Below are 20,950 nucleotides of genomic sequence, written 5' to 3'. Positions count from 1 at the left end.
AAAAAAAAAAAAAAGAAAGAAAAAAAGAAAAAAAAGAAAAGGAAGAAAGTTCAACTCCATCATGTCCCAGAAAGGAAAGAATCTGAACACAGTAATTATCAACAGCCCTAAAAGTTATCACAAACCCCAAGCATTAACTTAGGTTTGGATATAGAGGTATTCATACTCAAATCATAGCTCTGGCACCAGATGGTGGTACAACAATAACACAACATTCTACAAGGTTACCCACTTAAGAAGGCTCTGGGTTCATACAGAGCCCTACCTGAACACACCAGGCAAATACCTATGTCCATTATCCAGGTTTGGCTGAAACTGGGGGTGGATAGAAGCTTGAAGACCATGTTGGGAATATTTTTATTTCAGTTTCTCTCTCTGAATCTCTTAATCATGGAAAGAATTAATAAATTTTATAAAGGGAAAAAAATCTATGGTAGAGTGGTGGTTAAGGCACTGTATCCCACATGTCCAACTCCACAACTCACGTCCTGGACTTTGTGGCCTGAAAAACATGCTGACACATGTGTGTGCATGCCCCAAATCCTGAGATGATAACGGAGGAGAAAGGATTGCATGGTGGCCATCCCTCAGAGGGGTGTTTTCTCATATCTCTCTCTCTCTCTCTCTCTCTCTCTTTCTCTCTCTCTCTCATGAGCACCAATGGCCTATGGCAGATAAACTGAAAAGGAGGAAAATATATATATATGCCAAGGATAGGTATGTATAAGAACCATGACAATTAATTGATTATCTAAAAGAAAAGAAATATATATATATAAAAGCCCAACCTGATGTATTTGAGCTGAGCTCCTCTTGGTTCTTCAAAGAGATGCTGTTTCTATCAAGAGCACATTGCTTACTTCTTTCCTTCAGTTTGCCATACAGAATGAGTTGAAATACTGCTGAATATAAATGATATTTGGCTGGGCACATTTGAGGACAATCATTAATATTGCTAACAGGTCCATGTGCTAAACTTGGCCCAACAAGGACACCAGATGCATCCTCCTAGGCAACCTGGGAGCCCTTCCGATGCCTCCTCCAGGCCAGGCTTGCTGCATCTGCTTCCATTCAGGCAGCTTGACTGTTTGGCTCAAGAAAGAGCATAGTAGCACAGTAGCAAGAACTCATACTCTACCAGCAAGGCTCCACTTCATGAAAAATGAATAAAACTATGAGGTGGAGTCCCACTGCCAGACCTGGCCCACAGATGGTGTGCTTTATCTGATGACAGAAGACAGCCAATTGAAAGACAATCTAGACCTGCTTCTGCACTACATCTGAATTGACTAAGTTCAATAAAGATTTATACATAATTATATGCCACCTTGCTTTTAGTCTTGCAATCAGGAAAATGGGAGATCAGAGATCCAAAAGAAAGATGAAGTAAGGTGCTCCTTGGCAAAGATGGGATAACAGAACTGGATGGTATCATCATCAGAAGAAAAGAATCCTGCTCTGTAATCAAAGGTGAAACATTTTCTAAGCATTCTGCTAAGAGTTTGCAGACATCATGTCTTTTGTTATTTGAAGCCATCCTGTGAGTAGAAACCAACAGTTCTATTTTCCAGATGTTAAAACCGAGTTTAAGATGTTATATGGCTTCCCCTAGGGTGTAGCAGTTAATAGAGTCAAAATTTGGGGCCAGTAATTGGTGTGGTGCTTAAGGCACTGGATTCCTCCTTAGTTGATTGCAGTTTGAGTCCTGTACCTGGCAGCTTGAAAATCACACCAAGTGTATGTGCATGCATGCCTCAAGAGGAAGATGAAAAAGAAGGGATTGTAATATAGCCATTCTCCCTTGGGAATTATTTCCCACCTTCCCTTTCTCTGCTTCTCTCTGTCTTTCTCGGGTGAGTACACATGCCATGTGACAAAAACCTAAAAAATAAAGCCAAGATTTAAATCTTCTGAAGACCATGTGGTTAGAGTCTATATTTGACTTTGAGGGTATCTGAATTCAGAAAAAGCAGGTTTAGAGTGTGACTAAATGTAAGAGATATTTTCATTACAAAGCATCTGTCAAAATTTTAACTCCTTTTCAAATACAGAATATTTCATGTAACCTTCATGGCAACCTCGTAGTACAGCCTTTATTCTTGCCCACACTACTGTAGTACACTTCTAACAGTACTCATGAAGAGTAACCCTCTTTCCATCAAAATGTGACCAAGCCTTGATAAGGGACTTATAACCAGAACACACAGGGAACTCAAGCTCCTTACATTAAAAAAAAAAAAAGATTAATCTGCTTAAAAGATGGGAAAATGAGATGAACAAAAATCTCTCTAAGGAAGACATACGAACAGCCAAAAAGCATATGAGGAAATGCTCAGCATCCCTCATCATAAGGGAGATGCAGATTAAAACAATGAAATACCATCTAAACCCTGTCAGAGTAGCGAAGATTAAAAATATAAAAAGTGATAAGTGTTGGTGGGGGTGTGGTGAAAAGGGAACTCTCCCACACTGTTGGTGGGAATGTAAACTGCTTCAGCCACTGTGGAGAACAATATGGAGGTTCCTTAAAGATCTACAAATAGAACTACCATTTGATCCAGCAATCCCACTTCTGGATATCTACCCAAAGGACAGGAGAATGCTCAGTCAGAAAAGTGCTTGCACATCAAAGTTTATTGCAGCATTATTCACAATTGCTAAGACATGGATCCAACCCAAACATCCACAAACCGATGAATGGATTAAAAAAGTGTGGCACATATACTGTATGGAATACTACTCAACCATAAAAAAAAACAAGACCCTGGCATTTGATAGAAAGCGGTCAGATATGGAGGATCTATTGCTGAGTGAAGCAAGACAGGATATTAAAGAAAGACATTGTATGTATCCACTTGATATATACCGACTATCCACACTTTATGGTAGAGATCGAAATATTGGAGGGCATAAAAGCAGTGAAAATAGTTAGCTATGATGAAGACAGTGTAGAGTAGGGTGAGAGAAGAGTATAGAGGATAGCAAGAGAATAGAGAGGCAGGACATTAGTGGGACACAGATATGGCTTATTACCTGTTGATGATGACATGTATAGTATTCTCAACTGGACTGATCTGAGAAGTATTTCATGTTGTGTAAAGTGTTTTTACAAGCAAAATGATAAATAGTGATTGAATGTTTCAAAGATAATTGGAATAATAATTATAATAATAATCTGGAAAAACAATTATGAAAAGCTCTTTGATGATGATGATGGGGATTTTAATGTCTTTGTATTGACTGATATGCATGATATTCCTTCTGGAGAAAGAAATGTAATACACTGCAAAGTTATATGTGATTCAATGTAATGTAAGCAAGATTATGATAATAAGAAATAAAAATTTTAAAACTGTGACCAAGCTTTTGTCTGAAAGGGTCATTGATTGCTGATATCTGTTTTGGCTCAAAGGAAAACTTCTAAACTCCTGGAGCATAAACCTCCCTGAACTTTGTTTTTAATACCTGGGCGGGGGAGGCTTTAAATCTTAGACAAGTATAGTCAAACTCAATTGATAGGTGCATAGAAAGACAATGGCGCATAGACATACAAAAAGGTGATAAAGATATAGACACTTTTTCAAACTTTTTTCCTAACTAGGAATCCTATGAGTAGGGGAGCAACAAGATCCACAGATAGGAAGCAACAGTTAGGGTAATGGTTATGTAGCTGGACTCCCACGTAGTCGACCGTGGTTTGCATCCCGGACCCGGTGGCTTAAAACTCACGCCGGGCGCGTGTGCATGCGTGCCCAAGATCCTGAGAGGAGAATGGAGGAGAAGGGATTGCAGCATGGCCATTCCCCCTGGGGGGTGATTTCTCGCTTTCTGTCTCTGTCTGGTGAGAGCACGCACCCTATAGCGAAAGCCTCTCAAAAAAAAAAAAAAAAGATCCACAGATAAAAGGAACAATTACCATTAGGACTTCTGATAGCAAGACTGCATGTTAAAAGGCTGGACATGAGTAGTGAGGCTCCCAACTTCAGTAGTGATTTCACTATATAAATTTAATAGAAAAATTACGAAGTTACCACCTTCAAGAAATTATGTATATTTAAATAGTTATATTTGTACTGACCATTGTTGGCAAGATACCAGAGGACCTAAACTAAATATTCTGAAATGTAGCTCTTGGGGATTTGGAAATAATTTTCAAGTGGGTATGAGTTCTTCAAACCACACAAAGAAAATTACTAAAAATTTTATGTACATGATAAATAAGGGATTACAATCATATTTAAGTTGCTTTGAAACAAATAAAGGAATGAAATATTCTTGACTGGAAGTAAAGACCCTATAAAATCTTTAAATTCTACGGTTTAAATATTTGATCTTTGCTTGAGTATCTGGAAATAATCCCCTTCTCTTTTCTCCATTTCTCATACATACTGGAAGAAAAGAATGATGGGGAAAAATAATAGAAAGATTTTTAGTGGCACATGCAAAAAGGAACCTCAACTATTTTCCCAGGTAATAGAATTAGATGTTTAGTTTAGCAGGAGTCTGTTGTATATCTAATTTTTCCATTAAGATTTTCATAGACAGAGACCTGATAATCACTTTGGCAGTGAATACTGACAAGGTGTGCTTGCTTGGTTTGAGGTGAGGAAAATGAATATGTACATTTAAAATTTTTATGATTACATTTTTAGTGAAAGGAAGAAGATAGCTATAGTTTCACAACTGCTTTAATGCAATTGGTTCCACGAAGAGGAGATGACATGTTGAATGTGATGATGAGTAAAGAGCTGCAGAATGCTTCCCTAGTAATTGAGATTTAAGCAACAGTAACACTGGGCATTGTGGAATCCTTTACAACTTTTTTTTAAAAAAGTATTCCTTCCTCTTCCTAGGGGAAAAAAATGCACATATTATAGAACATCATGACCTTACCCAGCAGTAAGAAAGGAAATTAAAAATTATTTCACCCGAGTGCATGTGCATTTGAATCAAGCATATGCTCAAGTTTATGAAATGTCTAACTGCACTATCTCTTCTCCCCACTTCTTTTGTTATGAAACCATAGGATTTTAGAGCTGAATGCTGCACCTTAGGAATGATTTTCCATCAAAGTCCTGTTTCGGAGATTAGGATATAAAGGTCTAAAAAATCAGGTAACTTCCCTAGGGATACACAGTAAATTGATGACAGGAAGAAGACCAAAATGTGAACTCCTGATTCTGCTTTTGGTCTAGTCAGAGGGGAGAGGGTCTGGGAAGTAGGAAAAGAATAATTGAGATCAAGCGAAGATAGTGCTGCAAGACCCAAAGACCAATTATCTTGGGGAAATATCAAGATGAACTGATGAAGTACCTTTGATGAAAGGTCATGGACTGTAGTAAACAGATCCTTGATAATTTTTTTCAATCAGGACTCTTACAAGTGGTAGAGAACACCTAAAACTAGCTTGAGGGAAAAAAAATGCAACCAAAAAGGCAAGATTTGGAAATGATTTCAAGTACACCTGGCCTTGGATGCCTAATGACCACCAGTGCTCTTTCCCCATCTCTCTCAACTTTCTGTGTTGCTCTTATTTTTTATTTTTGTAGGTTGCAACATCTATGCAGTGAGAAAAAGAATCAACCAGCTGTAATCCCATTCATATGCTCCTAGTTTAGCAACCTGAGCTGGAAAAGAATGTGTCTTCTAATGTTTAAACATTAATCATAGGGCAGAACCTTAATTTGGATATGCACCAACCAAAGACTCAAAAATTAATTAGTATAGTTGGTCAGATTTAGGTCACATTTTAGCTTATAGTTGGTGGAACAGAAAAGGAGTTTATAATTCATTGACCAACTGGGGACATAGAATAATAATATAATAAAAGAAAGAAGATATGTAGTCAGAAGAAACAGAGAAGAAACATGCTAAAATTAAAATAGTAGCTTGAGTCTTCCTTTAGTGACCAATAAGCACATACACCCTTCTAAAATACTCATTTTTCACTTAGTAAATAAAAAGTATCCATGTACAATTAACCATGTCTCAGTCCCTTCTCCTCCATTCTCCTCTTGGGACATGCATGCACATGCACCTGGAATAATTTTCAGGCCACCTGGTCCAAGACTCAAACCATGGATGGCCATGTGGTAATCCAGCACCTTGACCACCATGTCACCTTCTGGTCCTTGAATTTAAATTTTTTAAAAAATATCAAAATGTGGGGGAAAGGATGATGGGACATCATTAATATTTTGCTTCAGATACGGTTGTATGTGTTAGGCTATTACAAAAAGCATACAATTGCTTTTACAATTAAATTTTTTAAAAAGAAAAAATCATGCTCAAAACTTCTCAATGAGTGAGAAATCTAAAGTCAGTTCCAGATATTGCATACTTATTTTATGTCATGAGTTCTTTGAGGTTCAAATCAAAAAAGCATTTACCTCTTTCCAATTGAAATTTGATTTCGATATTCTGTTATCTATTTCACAGAATAAATGTTCGACTCCATCTCCTAAAAGAAATCAATTTAAAAATAAACCAAAAATAGGAGCCAGTAGGTGGTGTGGTGGTTAAATGCACTGGACCTCCACACAGCCAACAGTAGTTCAAGTCCTATATCTGGAGACTTGCTTTCTTATTTTCCCTCTCTCTCCCTGACTCACTCTAGTGAGCACATGTGCCCTATAACAAATTTTTAATAATAATTAATTAAACTAAAATAAGTAATTCTTTTTTTAAAAGTGTTTAAAAATATATCAAAAATAAGATAAAAATCCCAAATCCAGATGTCCCTTCACTTATGATGGAATTATGTCCTCACAAACTTAAAACTATTGTAAATCTAAAAAAATTCATATGGGACTAGTCTATGGCTGGTAGCTAAGGGGGCTGTATCCCACATAGCCAACTGTGAGGTTGGCGTTCTGGAACTGACAGCTTGACAAACATGCTGGGCATGTATGTGTGTGTGCATGCCCCAAATTATGACAGGCCGAAGAGATGAAGGAGAAGAGATTACAGAGTGATTATGTCCCATAGAGAATACTTTCCCCTCCCCTTCTTCTTCTGTCTCTCTCTGGCCAGCACAAGTGTCCTCTGAAAAAAAAAAATAAATACATTTAATACAACTAATTTACCAAACTCATAACTTAACCTAGCCTATTATAAACATGCTCAGAACATTTACATTAGACTACAGCTGGGCAAAATCTTCTAACATATCGCACATTTGATAATGAAGTGTTGAATATCTCATAGAATTTTTTGACTACAGAACATTTCAGAGTGTCAGTTGTTTAGCCTATGGCTCACTGCCACCATCTAGCATCATGAGAGAGTACCATGGGTCTGGATGCTAAATTTTAGTAGATGTCATAGAGCACCTTGCAGAAGCCCTGTTCAGAACTGAAGCTTGGGAGTTTTAGAGTCCAAAAACATTTTTCTGAGTCCCTCTTGGGAAATCGCCCTCATTTAAAGACAGCTTCCTCTCACAATTTTTGTCTCTTTCCTGGATTTAGGGGTATTTCCAATGACTAGTCAATGGAGGTATATAAATATCTGCCCTCCTTGTTCAATTTTAGATAAATCTGAAGGGCCACCTCAGCTTTATACATTTATATAAGATTGATACATGTCTTCATTTTTACTGCACCATTTTTCATAATCCTCCTGTCTTTATTTTTCCACAAGGGTGAATTTTAAGAGTACTCCCACAATATACTTCTCATGTGCAAGTTCCCATTTCAGGGTCTGCTTTCCAGAGAACCTACACTATGACAGGTAATATCATGAGTGGTATAAATGAGATTTGGGTGCTGAGCTAGAAAACCCACTAGCTGGCAGGCAATGAGAATCCCAAAGTTGTAGTTGGAAAAGCATGGACTGTCCTTGGTAGGTGGTAGCAGGGTAATTGCTAAAATATTCCCCAATGACTACCTGGTAGAATGGCAGGGGAAGATAAAATGCTGACATATGCAATGCATCAGATGACTAAGAACTATTTGAGAATTAATAATTACGAGGACCATGGAACTGGATGGATATTCCTGTGGGCAATGAGCACTTTGAAGACAACAATGAAAGACTGAGGTAATTAATGCCCAACCAAAGACTAAAGCCAAAAGGTCTCCTTAGAAAAATAAGAAAAAATTCTCATCTCCTACAATAGGAGAGAAGAAAAAAAAACTGAGGCTAGATTCCAAGGTTAATTAAAATGGTTACAAGTCTCAAGAAGAGGTGATTTTTTTAATCTCGAGAAGTTCTCTATGATAGGGTCAAGACTGTTATTGGAAAGGGATGGACTTGGAATGGCCAAAAGCTGTCAATATTATCAGGGCCTCTGTCAGCCACAGATTCACCAGAAAAGTGGACCAGCAGGCTATATACATATACACATATATGCAGATATGTATATATCCTGTATAATATATAGTTGGTGATCCTGTACCTACTACTTGGAGAGTCTTTACTTACCACTTCATAACTCTGGGCTCTATGACTTCTATGTTCTAGATAAGGAGTAATTCTGCTAGATGACACAGCTAAAGTCCTACTGAACCATGTGACAGGCCCTGCTTAGTCACGTCTGTATTATTATTATTTTTTCTTTCTTCCATGTGAGAGTAGCACACAGAAATAAATAAAGAGAGAGAGGGAGTTCCAACAGGGCCTTCCCACCATAATTCACCTCCAGCCTCAGCTAGTCAGAATCATAGGCACATGTGTGTGCCTGGAATGTACAGGGAGATTTCAGGACATGACTAGGACCTTCCCATTTGGCCTCAGCACCACAGAGTGTCACATTGCCACTGCACCACTCCACCTGGCCTGCTTGGTCATTCTGAGTCCTCTTGCCAAAAGATCAGCATATAAGCAGAGGAGTCAATATCCTGGAAGTATGAATAGCCTCTATCATTGAAAGACAGGGAAAACATGTATTGCCCAAATGATCCAACTGATCTTTTTTGATACTCTCTTGCCCAATTTTGATGTTAAATAGGAAAAAAAAAATCAGAGATTTAAGAAAGGAGGCCTCAGGATTATAGGTCTAGTTACTCCACCAGGTAAAGCCCTTAGACCAGCATAGTGATAACAAGCAAAAAGAGGAAGCTTGAAAAAGTGCTGTAGGAGAAAAACAAATACTATTTGCATCACATCTTTGAGACTAGCTGCAGTGGTAGAGGTTCACTCTGGTAACGTCCCTCTTGCAATGGGTAAGCTGGGCAATAAAACAGAATAGCACCTATCATCCACCCTTAAATAGAATTCTAGGACTCTGGATCTATGTCAAAGTTTGTTTCCCAGGAATTAGCCTCTGAAGGACAGGTTTGTTTTTGAGGGATTTACTGAGAACAGCTTTTTGGTTCAAAACCTGTTGGAAAAAAAAAAAAAAAAAAAAAAAAAAACCTGTTGGGAAAGTGAAGGAAACAGAATTGACCAGAGGTGGAAACTGAAATGCACCTGTAGTCATAGCAGATTTCAACCAATCTGCTAGCATGCCTTTGAGCTTAAATATCTTTGAAAATTATCTGAAAGTGGACTTTTGAGTCAATTATGTGTGCTCTACATCAACCTATCATTAGAAGTGAGCAACTCCTGAGAAGAGGCCATAACTTTGACCAAGGTAACTTTTTAAGCCATGAGTTAAGTCCCAGAAAGGGAATCCACTTATACCTATGAACACTCCCAGAAAATGGAGCAATGAATGTGCTGTCTGAAGTTTTAAATAATTTTTAAAATTTACTGTCACAATCGTTTTTTGTATCACCTAGACTTTTAACCTCTTTATTGTTACAAACCCTGTATCTGAATTTATTTTATAGTTTTATCAACTGGACTAGGGAGAAATGTATGCATGTTGGAATAGTCACTTTGTAAGCTAAATAATGGGATTGAATGTATACAAGAAAAAAGAAATAAAAAATAATAACAATTAATTAATTAATTAATAAAAATCCCTGTATCCCTTTCTTTTTATTATGTTTACTTGATCAAAGTAGTCAGAGGACCGTTTCATTAGTACTTTCAAAGAAAGAGTTCATATTTGCTAAATTTCTCTCTGTTCTTTTCATTTCTGCTGTTGGAAAGCCAGTTACAATGGAAGATGTCTGACTGCTATGAGACCATTTTGCTAGAAAGATCACATTTGACATTCTATTTGGGAGAAACAGCTGAGTTTTCAGCTGATAGCCAGAAAAACTGCCAGCCATGAGTGCCACTTCCTTGACACACAGTGCAGTGAAGCCTTCTGATCGCTGTTTTCCTTGCAGACATCTAACTACAGCTCCTGAGAAGAACCAAATAAGAACTGCTCTTCCGGGGTCTTCCCAAATGTCCAACTCACAAAATTGTAAGCAAAATAAAATAGTTTTTGCACAAAACTAAATTTAAGTCTTATGGTAATTTGTTATACAAGATTAGCAGTGGAACAGAATTTGGTACCAGAACACAAACATGCAGCATTGGCTTTAGAATTGGATACTGGGTAGAAGCTGGCAGGGCTGAGAGGAGACATTGAAATCATGATGGGAGGTTGCTGGTGAATGCTTAAGGGAAAATGGTATCACAAACTGAATAGTATCTTAGTCCTGACACTGCCATCTCAAGAAGTTCTGGTAAGGAATTCTGGTGGACTGTTGAACTCTCAGACACCATTCAGCATTGACTTCTAAATAGTCCTTCATTAGTGCTAAGAATGCTGTTGAACATAACTCCTGTGTAGAAAAGCTTCTGAATTTGAATTTTTCTTTTGGTAACCAAACATTTTAGATCCGAGTTTTCATGCTAGAAAGCCAAAAATATGAGGAAAAAAAAAAAGATAGGTTTTTTTTTTTGTGTGTGTGTGTGTGTCTGTGTGTATTATTTATGTATTTTCTTTTTCTTGTTGCATTATCTACTAGAACAGGTAAAACAGAGTTAAGTTAAAGTGGGTATAACAGGATCAGTAGGTGGAATGGTGGCTAAGGTGTTGGACTCCCACATGGCCAACCACAGTTCGAACTCTGGACCTGAAGTGTTGAAAATCATATGTGTGCTTGCCCAAAATTGCAGGAGGTGAATGGAAGAGAAGGGATTGGTGGCATGTCTGTTCTTCCCCGGGGGTGATTTCTCACTTTTCTTTTCACTGTCTCTCTCCATCTCTCTCTGGTGAGTGCAGGAGTACACACACCCTATGGCAAAAACCTAAAAACAAAAAAAAGTGCTTATAGCAGATATTCTTGTCTTGCCCTACATTCATGGTAACTTTAAAAATCTGTATCAATAATAATAGTAATAGCTATTATTGGTTATTGTTATGTGCTGTGCATAAAAATGGTATAGCACAGTACTTCAAGCAAAGAGTCAGAAGCCAGACTGTCTGGATTTTATCCCATCTCTGTTTTCACTAACTGATGTAGGGTGAGTCATTTTACCAATCATGATTTCAATTTCTCATCTATAAAATGGAGACTACAATGGTAGTGATATTGAAAAATATATTTTCGAACTTCCACCCTGTTTCCTGACACACAAGTCTTAAAAGCTTTGGACTCTCCAAGGTGATAAGTCTTTTTTCATGCCAGTGAGATGATTAGTGGCTGGCAGCCTCCTGGTAGCTTCAGTAATGGGGCTGGTCATAAAAGCCGAAGCAAGGATTAGAGGGTTAAGACTTTTTGGCCCTACCACCAAACCTTTAGGGGGAGAAGCCTAAATATTACGTTAATCACTAATGGCCAATGTTTTTAATCAATGTACTAATATAAGGAAGCCTCCATAGAAGCCGAAAAGTACAGCATTTGTATAAACATCAAGGTAGTGAAACACATGGAGGTTCCTGGAAGTGGCATGCTCATAGGGAGCACAGAAACTCTGCACGCCTCTCATACATCTCTTCCCTGTGTCCTTTGTAATATTCTTCAGGATGAACTGAAAAACATAAGTATTTCTCTGAGTTCTGTAAGCCACTCCAGAAAATTAAAGGAACCCAAGGAGAGGGCCATGGGAGCCTAGATTTAGAGTTGAAATGGTACAAGAGCCCAAGCTTGCAATTGGCATTTGGAGTGAGGGGAGGAGGGTGGGAGGGAGTCTTGTAGGACTAGGCCCTAAACCTGTGATATCTGATGCTACTTCCTAATAGATTGTGTCAGAATTAAATTGAATTAGAGGATACTCAATCTTTTGTCCACTGCAAAATTGATTTCCTGCTTGGTGTATGGGGGAAAATAGCTCACACATTTGGTGTCAGTAGTGATCTGTGTTGTTAGAGTATAGGAGAAACTGGGTTTGTTGTTCCTAGAGTCTGTTATCTATTTGACTCATTGGATTGGTGAAGGTATTAAAAGAATGAGCATAATTAACATCACTTACTATGATGCCTGTCCCTTAGTAAGTGCTACATAAGTGTCTGCTGTTATTAGCTTTTATCAAATGCATGGTGCATCCAGATGTGTGATAGGAACTCCAATACATTGTCACATATAATGTTTACAACCTCCCTGTGAGATATGTACTATTTTCTCAGTATTTCAGAGGAGGAATTTGCAGCACCAAAGGATTGTGCAATTTCCCTAGTTACTTAACTGTGAACGACAGAGCAAGGTTTTGAACTCATTATTATCTGACTTCATAATTTCCTCCAGTGATATGGTATGCTTCCACTTTCACGCCAAGTACTTTGCAAAAGCAAAGAGAAATATTAAACATATCTTCTCTCATGGGTCTTAAAACTCCAGGAGTAAGTCAGGGCTGCCAGCAAACTATTCAGTTTCCTAGATCACTGGTGAGGAGAGAGGAGCAGCCTAGAGGAACTTGGCTCTGTCCGAAATGCTGAATTTTGAAAGTTAAAGAAAGCAGCTGTCCTGAATTTCCCTAGAGAACAGTGAGCTGTCAGGTGCTGAGAATCCATCAGACAAAAGGCTCAGGTTATCTCCCTGCAGGGATATGATATTTGACCCCAGTTTGCTTTTGTTCTGAAGTCATAATGAAAGGCTGAAATGAGGATAGTCAAAGAAATATTTGGCATGAAATGTTGGTCCCCTTGAATAAATTGCAGTGACTAGGGAGTGAACATGTTTGGAGACCTCGGAAATAACTTTCCCATTTTAATGGCACTTTATTACAAATAGGCTTTCTCTTCAACCTTGACTTTCTTCGTGACACTCAATTCCACATTTCCAACTGTTTCCTGGATGGTCCTATAAGTAAAAACAATAATATCTTCTGAAACTCAAATTATTCAAGTAAAATTGAAGTTATCATCCGAGTTTACCTTCCCACCTAAACCTTATAGTCATTGATATTGCCATTCATCTTGTTTGGCATAGTTAACATTTTGAAATCACTCTTTCTCCTCTCCTTCAAGATAAATGCTAGGATCTATTAAATTTCTGTTATCTCATATCCCTCCCTCTCTCCCTCTCTGTCTCCTAGTTGTATCTTTAGTTTATGATTACATAAGCACACACTCAGATTATGAATATATTCTAATAAAACTTCTTCATATATTCTTACATTTAAAAAAAAAATTGTTAAGGAGCACATGTACACACAAAGAGTGAAAGAGAGAAAGTGAGAAAGTACCCCCAACCCCTAAAGGGGATATTTACACAATACTTTCTCCAAAATGCCTTTTGGCATTTGGGGCATGCATACACACTTGCTCAGCATGTTTTCAAGTCACCAGGTCCAAGACTCAAACTGCAAAGTTGGTCATGTGGGATTCAAATACTATAAACATTATGCCAACAGCTGGCTTTAAACTTCCTCATTTTATTTTAAAACCCTCTACCCAGTATCGAGTATTTTTGAAAATCCTGTTTATTAGAGAAAATTAAAAATAGTAACTTCATAGTGGAGAAACCTGTCACATATTACTTTAACCAGGTGTGAAAAATTAACATCACCAGGTATGTCAGTTGGAAACTGATCCCACCATGCAATGTAACCAGAAAGACCCTTTACTCCAGTCAAACCATGAAAGAAGACATCAGACATCCCCAGATTGGGAGAAATTCTACAGAATACTGAGACAACACTTCAAAGACTATCAGTATCATAAAATAAAAAATAAGTAAAACAAATACTAGCTAAGAAACTGTCATAGAACAGAGGAAACTGGGAGGTATGGCAATTAAATTCAATATAGAGCCCTGGATTTAATCCTCAAGTAGAGAAAAAAAAATCAATGGAAAAAAACAATAAAATATAAAACTGAAGTTTAGTTAGCAGTAATGTGCCCCTGTTGATTATTAGGTTTTTACAAGTATACTATATAAGTTAATGATGGGAAAAGCAAGGTGAGAGATACATAGAATCCCCGAAACTTCTTTATAACTTTTCTGTAAATTTAAAATTATTACAAAATAAAAATTTTATTTAAAAGTACTCTTTCAACCGAGCCTCACTGTTCACCAAGTCCACATGTATGATTTTATTTTTTTTTATTTATTTATTTATTACATTTAATACTTGTACATCTTAAAAACATACAATATGGTTTTTTTCAAAGCATCCATGCATTGCACATTGATCAAGTCAAAAATGTTACCATACATCATCCTCTTGAGATAACTTTGCATTGTTGTATCTGTTACATGTTTTTTTCCCCCTGAGCTTCTCCTTACTACCTCTCCCCCCACCATTTACACCCTCCTGAACAGTCTCTGGAATCTAACTTGCCATCTCTGTTGTCATATATCACAGTCTTTCCAGTTTCTGCTATGAAGGGCTGAAATTTGGTGTATATTGAGCAGGAACATGCAATGTCAGTCTTTCAAGGACTGGCTTGCTTCACTTAGCATTAACTCTTCTATAATTATCCAGTTTGTATCAAATGTCAGGATTTCATCTTTTTATGGCTGAGTAGTATTCCATAGCATACACGTGCCACAGCTTTTCAATCTAGTCTTCCATTCTTGTGCATTTAGGTTGATTTAATGTCTTAGCAGTTGGGAATAATGCTGTGGTAAACATGGATCTGTCTTTTTGACATAATGTCTTCTTGGTCAATACCTAGAAGTAATATTATTGGGTTCATGGGTAGTTTTATTTGTGGGTTTTTGAAGAAACTCCATATTGTTTTCCAAAGTAGCTGTACTAATTTACATCCCCTCCAACAGTATAGGAGAGTTCCCTTTCAGCACAGCCTTGTCAGTTCTGGTGGTCATTCTTTATTATTTTTATCTTACCCATTTTGACTGGGGTTAAGTGATAACTCATTGTGGTTTTGACTGCATTTCCATTATGATAAGAGATACGGACCATTTTTTCATATGGTTTTTAAAAAAAGTTTAGAATTAATTTTTATTTTAATTTCTTAAACATTCAATCACATTATTTACTTGCAAAGTGAATATTCCAACATGTGTATATTTCTCACCAGTCTTTGGTCATTCATATATCTTCCTAGATAGTTGTCTGTTCAGCTCACTTACCCTTTTTTTTAAAAAATTAAGTTGTTTGGTTTTTTGTGGGTAAGCTGCTTGAGTTTCCTATACATTCTGGTTATCAGTACTTTATCTGAACCATAGTTTACAAATATATTCTCTCATTCTAAGGGTTGTCTCATCACTCTGATTGTTGTTTGCTTTGCTATGAAGAAGTATTTTAGGCACATGTTAAGTCTTATTGTCCATGACATTCCTGCTTCCCAGGTCACTATAGTAATCCCCTCTCCCAACTCATGAAGATGTATGCATTCTAATCTCTGGAACCTGTGATTAAGGTTATAGAACTTAAGCTTGAATTATTTTGATGGCCCCAATGTAATCATATGTGCCCTTAAAAACAGAGCACTTTCTCTGGGTAGAAACAACAGTGATGTATGGTACCAGCAGATGGCAGAATGATTACGTGACTGAACTCCCACATAGTCAATCACAGCTCAAGTCCTGGACTTGTCGGCTTAAAAGTCATGCTGGGTATGTGTGCGTGCATGCCCAAGATGCCAAGAGGAGAATGGAGGAGAAGGAATTGTGGTGTGGTCATCTTCCCAGAGGATGATTTCTTGTTTTCCCTCTTGCTGTCTTTGTCTATCTCTCCAGTGAGCACATGCACCCTATAGCAAAATTCTCTCAAAAAAAAAAAAAAGAGATGTGGCACAAAGAGAAATCAGAGGGACTCTGAAAGAAGGATTTGTTGCACATTCACTGACTGAAATGCAGGATCCCACATGCTATGTCCAGAGAGAAGCCACTTGAAGCAGAGGTAACCCCCAACTGATAACCAGAAAGGAGAATAGTAGACTAATCTTATGAAACTTAATTCTACCAATAACTTGGCTGATCATGAAAAGTAACTTCTTTCCAGAACCACTAATAAGAGGCCATGCCAACTGACACCTTGACTTTAGCCTTGTGACATGCAGAATAGAGTAGCCAGACAAGCCATCTGGGCATTTGACCTGCAGAACTGTGACATGATTGGGAAGAAGATGGAAGAAGGCAGAGTGGCGGATCTGGACAACCAGCATTCTGACATCACGACACTGCTCAAAACCTTGCTCTGGAAAGGGAATACCTGGGACCTACTTGATAGTCACTGGTTTAAACAGTGGGAAAAATATGTTGGCTTTGACAGTTGGGACAAAAACCAAGTGGGAGATCAAATATGTACCCTTGACCCACTGATAACTCTGAACTTCTCAAAGATGGTGATGCCCATTCATTCAAGGAACATCTTGTTGATGAATTGGGTTATATACTCTTGCCAACTGAGGCCTGGAAAACTTGTCAGCTGGTACACATTGATGGAAAATCAGGATCCCATAGCACAGAAGGTGGTTGAACAGGGTGTTTGAAAAGCACTGCAAAATAGAAGTTTATCTCACAGATTTGAAACCCTGTGAAAAATGTAAACATGAACAATGTTGTAACTTGAAAATTTAGCAAAGCTGACACAATAGATACAATTGAAAGAAATAAGAAAAAGAAAGGAAGGACAAATCTTCAATATTCCAGATGAAAAGGAGACCAGATTGTGGAACAAATACATGAGTAATACATTTGAATCACTGAATAAAGCAGATAGTACCACTCAGGATGCTGGTTTATACCAAGGACAGGTGTTAGTGATAGAACAGAAAAATGAAGACAGAATGTAGTCGAGGGGTCCTTCTGTTCCATAGCCCTCAGGTGCATCTAATTTTTCAGCTTTATCAAAGATCTCTCCTTCATTGCTACCAAATAATTATAACATTAACAACAGAAATGTGAGCTTTGCGCAGTGGCAGTATCATAGCCAATGAGGTTTATCCGAGGCATGATTTTTGCTAATTGAAACAACAGAAATGTGAAAAACCCAAATTATTTCTCCCAGCATATTCTGGTTATAAGAACTATGATTATTTAGAAGCTGGAAGAAATAATGAACAGCCAGACCTCTGTGGCCTGAGCAACTTGGGAAATGCCTGTTTCATGAACTCAGCTATTCAGTGTATGAGCAACACACCTCCATTTACTGAATATTTCCTCAATGATAAGTATCAATAATTGAATAATGACAATCCTTTAAGAATGAGAGGTGAAGGGAACCAGCAGTTAGCGTAATGGCTATGTCGCTGGACTCCCACGTGGTCGACCGCAGTTCATGTCCCGGACCCGGTGGCTTAAAAAAACTCACGCCGGGCGCATGTGCGTGCGTGCCCAAGATCCCGAGAGGAGAATGGAGGAGAAGGGATTGCGGCGTGACCATCCCCCCTGGGGGGTGATTTCTCGCTTTCTGTCTCTATGTCTCTCTCTGTCTGTCTGGCGAGCACACGCGCCCTACAGTGAAAATCTCTCAAAAAAAAAAAAAAAAAAAAGAATGAGAGGTGAAATAGCTAAATCTTATGCCAAACTTATCAAGCAAATGTGGTCTAGAAAGTTTAGCTGTCACCCCAAGAGCCTTTAAGACATAGGTAGGCCGTTTTATACCTCAGTTCTCTGGATATCAGCAGCAGGACTATCAAGAACTATTAGCTTTCCTATTAGGTGGATTGCATGAGGATTTGAACAGAATTAGGAAAAAAGTATATATACAACTAAAAGATGCTGATGCCGATAGAATGCCAGACAAGATAGCTGCTGAAGAGGCTTGCTTTAAACCATTTTAAAAGAAACAAACCTATCACAGTAGATATATTTCAGGGCCTTTTCAAATCAACTTTAGTTTGTCCTGAGTGTGCAAAGATTTCAGTAACATATGATCCTTTTTGTTACTTGACACTTACATTGCCCATGGTGGGGAAAAAAAAAAAAGTACATGGAAAGTTTATTTAGTTAGAATGGATCCACTTACCAAACCTTGCAGCACAAAATTAGAAACACACTAGACCTTTGTATAGCATTGTCTGCTTTATCAGAAATACCTGCAGATAAGATGACCATTACTAATATATACAACCACTAATTTCATAGAATATTTGCTATGAATGAAAACCATAGCAGTATTATGGAATGGGATGATATTTTTGTGCTTGAAATCAATATCAATAGGACAGGAGATACAGACCATGTGGTTATTCCTGTTTGCCTACGAGAAAAATTTAAGCACTCAGGTTACACCCTGGTTCTTCACTTTCTGGTGAGCCTTTTCTTATGGCTGTACCATAAAACAATACTGAACATAAACTGTATAATCTACTTTTGAGAATGTTCTCTTATGTCAAAATATCTACTGATACTGAAGAAAATGAAGGATCCCGAAACTGTTGCAAGGGCCAAAAGATTAGTGGAAATGGCCCAAATGGCATACACGAAGAAGGCTCACCAAGTGAAATGGAAACAGATGAGCCAGAAGATGAATCTAGCCAAGATCAAGAACTTCCCTCAGAGAATAAAAACAGTCCGTCTGAGGATTCAGTTGGTGGAGATATGATTCTGAAAATGGATTGTATACCAAGGAAGCTTTCAAAGATCAACCTTCAGTACACAAAAAACAATTGTTTACATTCCAGTTCAACAATTTAGGCAATACTGATATCAACTACATCAAAGATGATACTAGGCATATAAGATTTGATTATAGGCAGTTTAGACTAGATGAAAAATCTTTGCCTCCTTTGGATTGGGGTCCTTATTTGAAAAAGAGATATTTTGATGAAAATGCAGCTGAGGATTTTGAAAAACATGAAAGTATGGAATATAAACCTCCTAAAAAAAAAAAAAGTAAAAGATTGCTTGAGCTTTCTACAACACGGGGAAAGGTTGGTTCTGAAGATCCCTTGTATTGTTCAAATTGTAAAGACCATCAACAAGCCACAAAGAAATTAGATCTGTGGTCCCTGCCTCCAGTACTTGTGAAGCATCCCAAGAGATTTCTTACAGTTGATACATGAGAGACAAGTTGGATACCTTAGTAAATTTTCCTGTCAATAACTTGGATATATCAGAATTTCTAATTAATCCAAATGCCCTTGCCACTATAATTTGATTGCTGTTTCCAACCACTATGGAGGGATGGGAGGAGGACATTATACTGCTTTTGCAAAGAATAAAGATGGTGGAAATTGGTACTATTTTGATGACAGATTGCATCTGAAGACCAAATTGTGTCCAAAGCAGCATATGTATTCTTCTACCAGAGACAAGACACTTTCAGTGGAACTGGCTTTTTTCCTCTTGACCAGGAAACTAAAGGTGCTTCAGCTGCCACAGGCATCCCACTAGAAAGTGATGAAGATAGTAATGATAATGATAATGACATAGAAAATGAAAACTGTATGCGCCCTAACTAATGAAAGTCCTAGAAGCCATAAATAAAAAGATACTTTCTGGTAGTATCTATGGAAATGATGAAGTTACCCACCACTTACTGTGTTGGATAAAATAAGTCTGAAATAGGAAGTTTCAGATAAGCAAATATTAATCTTTTATCATATTTTAGTTTGTGCAGTACTTGAAGTGAAGCACAATGAAAACTTTAACAGAAATGATCTCTTAATACATTTACAGCCTTATATTTATAAGTTAAATATATACAGGAAATCATTAATAAATCCCTTTTAAGTTTAAAAAGAAAGAACTGTAACATAATTAATGAGTGTGTGTTAAATTACTAAATTGGTGGTAATCTGTTACAGAAGTAATAGAAAGCTAGCACATCCTGCTACTTTCATACACAAATTTCCTGCTTTCTTCAAACATGGCAAAACATGTTTCACCAAAAAAAGCAATATCCATACTTTTTCTTTTCTAATTCCATTTTCCCTCCCTTGATCACCTTTTTATAAACTCAAATGATAAAGTACATACTTTCTTTTTGGTCCAGTGCAAACTGTTTTGCCTTATTTTTACTTTACCTCCCATTCATTTGGTACATCGGTTAGATTGCCTTTCCTTGTCTTTTTCCATGTGAATACATTATTTTGCAAAATAAGTTATAAAACAGGTTACAATTCTTTTGTGGGCTTACAATCTTGCTTTGTTTGTGACTAATCTATATATCTATATATCTATATCTATATCTACTCATGTGTGTGTGGTTTATGGTACATGTGTGTGTATTTCCAGCTCTTACTGTGGCATTTGAGACTCCCCTGACTCTCTGATCCTGCCTGTCTCCACTTACTTTTTAGGCTTCTTACTCATCAGTCTCTGAAACACACCCTAGGTTTTGATTCATCTTTTGTAGATACTTGTTATATGTAACAAATCAGTGTATTAAGCACAATGGTTAAACAGCATGAAGACTGACCAGATGTGGTTTAAACATTGTATTGTGGTGGTGCACATGTTGTGCCACCACTTGGAAGATTGGGAGCCACATGGAAGACCCAGGTTGGGTTCCTTCTTGAGCATGATGAGTACAGTTGTACACATCTGTAATTCTAGTTTATTGGGAGTCAGGATACTGCAGGATTATGTTGCAGCAAGAACCTGTCAAAAATAACTGTCTAACAAGTTGAACGAAGTAGAGATGAAGAAAGGAATTCCTTTCACTGTAGCCACAAGATGAATAAGATACCTAGGGATAAACCTAACTAAGAAAGTCAAAGACCTTTATAAAAAAACTGAAAATCTTAAAAAAGACATTGAAAGTGACATAA

At 37.5% G+C, this 20,950-nt stretch overlaps 2 pseudogenes; both read left to right on the top strand.

Annotated features, from left to right (window-relative positions):
• The first annotated feature begins 16,357 nt into the window (after positions 1-16,357).
• On the top strand, positions 16,358-19,639 carry LOC102468510 (ubiquitin carboxyl-terminal hydrolase 15-like; annotated as a pseudogene).
• LOC114006703 (uncharacterized) lies at positions 17,138-17,312 on the top strand (annotated as a pseudogene).
• Positions 19,640-20,950: the final 1,311 nt, after the last annotated feature.

Source organism: Tupaia chinensis, unplaced genomic scaffold (genome assembly GCF_000334495.1).
Source record: "Tupaia chinensis unplaced genomic scaffold, TupChi_1.0 Scaffold149696_1, whole genome shotgun sequence".
In the NCBI taxonomy this organism is placed as follows: Eukaryota; Metazoa; Chordata; class Mammalia; order Scandentia; family Tupaiidae; genus Tupaia; species Tupaia belangeri.
This window is presented reverse-complemented; position numbering and strand designations above follow the sequence as displayed.